Source organism: Crocodylus porosus, unplaced genomic scaffold, assembly GCF_001723895.1.
Source record: "Crocodylus porosus isolate Cpor-Errol unplaced genomic scaffold, CroPor_comp1, whole genome shotgun sequence".
NCBI lineage: Eukaryota > Metazoa > Chordata > Crocodylia > Crocodylidae > Crocodylus > Crocodylus porosus.
In genome coordinates, this window is record NW_017728886.1 from 206,843,924 (window position 1) to 206,850,954 (window position 7,031).

General features: G+C 39.6%; 1 protein-coding gene across 1 annotated transcript in view; it reads left to right on the forward strand.

Annotated features, from left to right (window-relative positions):
• Nucleotides 1-937: 937 nt before the first annotated feature.
• Nucleotides 938-7,031, forward strand: part of CLVS1 (clavesin 1) — a 168,119-nt gene continuing 162,025 nt past the window's right edge. The window contains exon 1 of the mRNA XM_019548521.1: nucleotides 938-1,080. The gene's annotated coding sequence lies outside the window, so the exon portion shown is untranslated. The remainder of the gene's footprint in view (nucleotides 1,081-7,031) is intronic.

Genomic DNA, 7,031 nt, shown 5'->3' on the forward strand with positions numbered 1-7,031 from the left:
TGCCATTGGAGAGCTGCTGATTATCAGATAGAACAGAAACAATAAGAAACATCTGACCCCTATTCCCTGTGATTCTTAAAAAAATCTGTAAGCATCCCACAGCATATAGTGGTTGCCCCACAATACATAGCAACAATTTCCCACATGGTGGGGCACATTTGTCTATCAAAGACTGTTTATCAAGGACAGTGCAACCTGCTTTTTGCTGCTAAAATTTTCAGCACAAGGACCTGTGAATGAACTCTGTCAAAATTATTTGTTAGTTACACTGTACCAACAGAATACATGCAAACTTGTTTCTCATATAGGCAAGGCCTTATAAGGCACCATACTGAAAGAGAAATGTTTAGGAGAAAGGGAATTTAGTTCTGTATAATGTTAACCAGTGGACCTATAAACTGTCCATGCATTAACCCAGTGATAGTAGAGTATCTGGGGGCAAGGACTGAGGATTGCTTTCTCTGTGACAGACCTAAATTTCCTGGACAGAATCACAGCCATGGTTCTGCAGAGCAAGGAACCAGAGCTTTCAAGAGCTTTGCACTTACCAGGAAAGGTGCAGTCAGGAAAATAAAAGGAAATGGATTCCCCTTCCCTTCTTTCCCTGAATCAGCCCAGTGTAGCTCATGCTGCTTATTTGAGTCACCAAAAATAAAAATAAAAATTAAATTAAATAAATCCACCTTTCAGGATCTCAGTGCTGAGTTTGACAGCACAGAAGCTCTTACATGGAAGCAGTATGCTATTGCCATACGTTCCTAGCCTGCCGTAAGTGAGACAATCACAGCTCCTTTAGAAAGCATCTGTCACAGAATCGCATCCTACGTCCTCATCTTGAATCCGCCTGCTGGAGGACCAAGTTTGAAGGGAGGCAGTTAGGACCCAGGGGAACGCCAGCTATCGGGGAAGGACAGAGGCTTTGGTGCACACGCCTCCTACCAAAAATTCATAGCCCCGTGCAGCTGGAGCTCTCATTCACAGTTTTCTAGAGAGATCTGAGGCTGAACCTGGAAGATGGGGATCTTGCGAGGACGCCTGCAGGAAAAATACCCCTAGGCAAGGCTGCCTGCCTCTGTGAAGGTATTTGGATCTCCTCTTTTCCCCCCACCCTCTTCTTGCAGCAGCTCCTCTCTCCCCTTTTATTTCTCCTTGTTGCAGTGCCGCGGCTGCGGCGTTTCAGCACTCCCGTGCGTGGACAGCTCCCATCTGCAGTCCATCTGCACCTCCTCCCTGCCCGCCTCTGCCTCCCCCAGCGCTGCCTTTCTGTCCCTGCCCTCGGATGCTCTGGCACATCCCCAGGAGGGGGACGTGGGGATTGACAATAACAATAAATAATAACCTCCAGGATCCTGGAGAACAGGGGAAGGGCCACAACTTTGAAAGGAAAGTTGGGATGAATGGGGTCATTGCACAACAAAAGGAGGGAGGGAGAAGATGACTGGGAAAAAGGGAGAAGGACCCCAGCCAGGCACAGAGAGATGGGGCACTTGCCAAAGACCAGTAGGTAGCTGCTGCTCCTCAGCAAATTGCTGCCTGTTTTCATCAGGCAGATTAAACCTGAGGCGCCAGGATGTGGGTTGAGGAAAACAAACAGGGGCAGTCAAGGGTTCTGGCTTCCCAACGGGAAATTGTCATTTATGCTGCATGTGGGAGGGCTAGGGGTGACTCACTCCTGCCCAGGCTCCCCTCAGATTCAGTACTGCAGGAACTCAGGAATTAAGTTGCTTCCTCACGCACTGGAAAATTGAGTCCATTAAGGTAAAGCTTTTCAAACAAAGAAGCAACAATTGCAAAACAAGCCTTGCATTTTTTATAGGACCTACTCTAATTCATTTAACATATTTACTCTAAATAATGAAGTTAAGGAACAGATGGCTGGTCTTTGTTCATCACTTGTCAGTGACAGGATCATATATGGAAGGAAAGATCAAATTAGATAAAGACAGATTTTATGTGCTTTCAGAGTAATCAGATGAGAACTCAGATTTTGTGGTATATTAAAAAGTTAATACAGTGTCAATGTGTAAATGGCATATTATGTAACAGCATTATACCATACACTGCATAGTAAAAGTAAGGACTTTTCTATTTCAGCCAACAGTTGATTAACCTTATAAATCCTTCACTGTTTTGTATTGGAAGTCCAGCTCAAAATTGAAAGGGTTAGTTTCTTTTGTTAACATAAGCAGTTTTGACAGTTATAAAATACTGGTGGTTATTTTAGGGTTTTTTGTTGACTCATCCTAGCTTTGAAAATCATTGTGGAATCAGCTTCTTGCAATGTACTGCAAAACTATTTGAGATATTAAAATCTATTTTTAAGAACTTTTAAGTTCCTGGTTTGTTATTTGATGATCACTTAGCTCTTGTGGAGCCTGACTTTGCAACTGTTACTTACATTGAGAAACACATACTTAAGGGAGTAGTACAATTGACTTCAGCAGTGTGTTGCAGTATCAGACCCAGAGGCAGCAATTTACATGAATATATAACATTCATTAACATCTATTGGCTCTGAACCTAGAGGATAATTTATTCAAATGCTAGGATGAGCTTCTGCTGTTCCACTGTAGAAGAAGACTATGTCAGAGAAAATACAAATGCCATGACTAGTTCTATAGTAAAATGAAGATCATTTCCTTAAATCTTGGACCTGTAAGTCACTGCAGCTTTCCATTTATATGCTTGTCTGTTGAAGCATTTATGTCACTATTTGTTAGTACAGTATTATTATTTCTGTTTGTATGCATATGTATATGGGCTGTAGTATGTTGGCTCCAATGAGACATGCACTTATACATAATAAAGAAGAGCAGCAGTATAATTCTTCTTTTATAGAAAGGGGGAATTGAGTGAGAGGTGTCCCATACTGGTTTTCATGGATAAGTAAATATCCCCTTTGCTTCTGATATTAATACAGTTTCCTAAGATTTAATCTGAGAATTCCCCCCAAATAGCTGTTTTTTTTCTTTGAAGGCTTTGAAGAAATTAGAATTCTCATGTCTGGTACTTTTTTTAACTGAGAATCCAAATCTACATCCATTTTAAAATGAAATTTATTTTTTTAATGTAATTTTGGGACAGAGACAGAGAGAAAGAGAGTGTTTAGGATAGGGTATAGCTGAAAAGTGAAACAACAGGAAAATTCCAGCATTTCCTCATTTCATTAATAAAGAAATTCTCTCTCTCTCTCTCTCTCTTTCAAAATAAATATAATATAGATTCTATCCTGCCCAGTCCTGCAGTCCTTCAGAAAATATGTCTATTGTCTTTAGTGAGATGTTATATCATCTAAATTAGAAGTAAAATCTACAGAACTGGGCCAGTAATGTACAACTAATGTTAGAGTACATGTTAGTACTCTAATTATTAGTTTTTAAGAATCAACATTTAAAATGTACATCAAAACAACAAATTAAATGAGACATTAAATCATGTTTTTAAAGATGTAAGATGATAGTGTCACACCCAATATATACATATAACTGTCCATAACCTTCTGTACACACACAGTGACCCCCTGACTTGAGTATTTTGCTAGTTTTTAACGCAGATTTCTGCATGTTTCACAGATGTCATGTTTATATGTAACATTTCTTGTTATTAGGCATTACTGATAATATATTCTACAAGAAGAATATTAAGCTACCTGCATACTTCTTGCCCATTGGACTTACTATGATGATGGCCTCTAACTATAGGACTTTTAGCAGGATGCAAAGTGTCATTTGGGCTGTTTGATATATATTCATGGATGGCATATGTAACTTTGGGTCTCACTGTCAAGTGAATCTGCCATATTTTGGATGCCTTTGTTCATAGATTACATTCCATGGGTTTGCATTTAATTTAGGGATGGTTGTCTTATCATATCAATTTATTTAGAGGAAGGCTACAACCCTCCCATTATCAGAAATGTTCAAAATATGTATTATAAAATGTTTGGTTACCCAAAATGGAACTCTCTCCTTGAAACGTTGGTTAGGTAGGTAACTAGCTAAGTAGATAAATAGATAGTAAATGATCCAAATTCCAGTCCCAAAGGTAACAGGACAGATTCTGGCTCTCATTTATGCTATGCAACCTAATCACCTATCTTCTTGCTTTTAAGCCCATAACAACAACAGGAACAAATGCAAGTAGATGTTGTAGTCTTGGCTGCTCTACTTGCAGTGCAGAAACCACAAATATTAATCAAGTTTCTCCAGTGTTTTGTATTGTACCATGGCTAAATTACCACTTCTGGACAGATAAATGTGGCCTATAGTTAACCTATAACTGTCTTAAACTACAAAAGACTGTTATTTGAGAGTGTTTGGAATTTCTGACACTTTGGTTTAACTAAACTTAAAGAAATGTTGGTATTTAAACCTTAGCTAGATTCCCAAGACCAGAAAAGTCTCAGGATATGGACGGAGGAAAATTATTCCATATTAAGTGGGGACTTAGGGATTTCCTACAGTTCTGCTGAAGCTACTAGAACTGTTTCATCTACCTACTTCTATCTCTACTAAACAGAAATTAAATGTGCTTACACCTTAAATGAAACAGGGTTAAAATGCCACAATCTGATTTCCCTTACTGCAGTACAGCATGGATCGATAAAACAGTTACCCCAGGTCCGCATGTGTGTGCGCACACAAGCAGGAAGTCTCAGTACCCCTTTTTAAACTATGTCATTGTTTGTCCAAGTGCTTAGAAGCCTTTTGAATCACTTTATGCTGTTAACATGACAAATTTTTCCTAATTCCACATTCAAAAGAGGCTACAACTCTGGAGTGCAATTTAAGAAAATAAATTCCATTGTTAAAAAGATAATGTAATCAGATATTTTCCCCACGTCGTTCACTGAGCAAGTCTAGCTCCTCTGTGGAGGAACAGAAAATGCTTGGGGGGTGAGACCCTAATAGCTTCTTGGATTTTGATGGGAAAAGTTAAAGCAGATGGACGTATAAATGTAAAGAAACATTTAAACTATTGAGGCTTATATTGGATTTAAGCCCAGCCTTACCCTAGGGACAGAGTAAAGCTATACAGCCACGGAAGGAGCACTGCAGTCAGTCTCACTGAGTTTCCTAGTGCATAGGAAGAGCATCCACACTGCTGCATATCTTCTCCAGGGTACAACACACCCATAGCATCAAGTAGGCTATAGTAAGGCACCGGTATTAGATCATGAACCTGAGACTTTGGAGACCCATATGCATTTCCCTGTTCCAGACTTATTCAATGACCTTGGGAAAATCATTTAGTCGCTGTGGTCCAGATCCAAAGATGCATTTAGGCTGCAAACATATGTCAAATTTAAGCTGGGATAAACTATTTTACCCTAAGACAAAGTGCATCCATACAGATGTCCATGTCATTGTCTTGGGATAAATTCTAAAAAAGTTTCCTGAACAGGACGAATAATAGTAATTTATCCTGGGATATTGCAAACTATGTCTGTAGAGTTATCCCAGGATTGCAGCACTGAGTCAATGGTAGAAAAGCAAGAGACAAGGTTTTTGGGGTAAATGTGATATATTTTATTAGACCAACTACTTAGTTGGAAAAATTGTTCTTTGCAAGCTTTCACGCACAAACACCCTTCTTCAGGCATAGGGAGAGTCTGCTGGTGTTGTGTGTTCTCCATGGTGAAAAAGAAGCTAATATGCAAAATGTAGGCCTGTGAAAATGCAAATGCACAGTAGTGGGGATCAGAGGGAATGGGAGACAATAGGTGTGAGACAGGTAGGTGGTTGAAGGAGGATGTTGAACTGGTGATAGAAAACCAGCAGTATATTCAATCACTCACTTAACCCTGATTAGAAGGGTGGTGGCAATCCCAGGATATTTTGTTCAGGGACAAACACAGGCATGACTTACACAGGAGTAAATGCAATGTCTGTTCCTAGCATTAGTTCCTCAGTCCCCACTCTGTAAAATGGGGATAACCACAACTCCTTGCCTCATAGAGGTGGTATAAAGATAAAAAGAGGCCTGTGAGGAGCCACACATACACCATAAATAGTTAGCACTCCATCTCCCCCTCACCATCATTAAGTAGTCCCTGCCAAGCAGAATCTAGCCCTAAGATAACATTGAAATATTTTAAAAAGCAACGTAATGATATGACACCCACACTTTGAAATCACTGGATTACCATCTCGCTTCACTTCCTGCCCACACATTTCCCTTCCAGCATGATTTTAGCAGCCAATATCCTCATGAATGTCAGTAGTTAGAAATTATATTATGGAGCCAGATCTTAACGGAGCTATGCCTATAAACAGCTGAGGATTGGACCAAAGCATTTATACTACTGGAAGCTGTGACGACTGTGTGAGTTCCTGCCGAATTGTATAAGGCCTGAATTAAGCACAGGTTGAGACCTGGATGTTCTACTTAAAACTTTTATTGTTTCACAAAGTCATAAACTAAGGGGGTCTGTTGGTTCACGAGGTTCCCAAATCAAGCCCTTGCTTTCTAACCCGAAGGCTAGGTGCGGCTGCCTGATTCAGTAGTCTCAGAACTGGTCAACAGCTCATTTAAAAGGAGTCCCTTATCTTTTTTTAGAGAAAAGATACAAAACTGTCCCCACTCTAAGAGTGAGGCATTTAACATAACTTTACTATTACTTATATACGATAACACATACACATATGCATTTCTAATTCTTACTTCTATTGGTTACTTAATTAACTCATCTATATTATAATATCAAGTGATACGCTCTTTATTATAATTTTTATGCTTCTTATGCTAATTCTTAATGACCTTAAATATATCATTTTCCAGACTCTGCTTGCATAATATGCGGTTATCATTCGTCATTGCGGTTTAACCATGCAGTTTCCTGTTTTAACAATATAAGCTGCTTGCTTGCAGTTTTTATCATTGTCAGCATTTCTATTCAAGGGTCAGATGGTGATCACCAGAATGTCAATCGCTGACTTCTCAACCTCCTTGAAGCATTCTGGGAGTTTTAGTGCATTGTTCTTGATGCTAGGCCTTGCTTAGCATAAGCACTATCTCACGCTCAGCCCCTG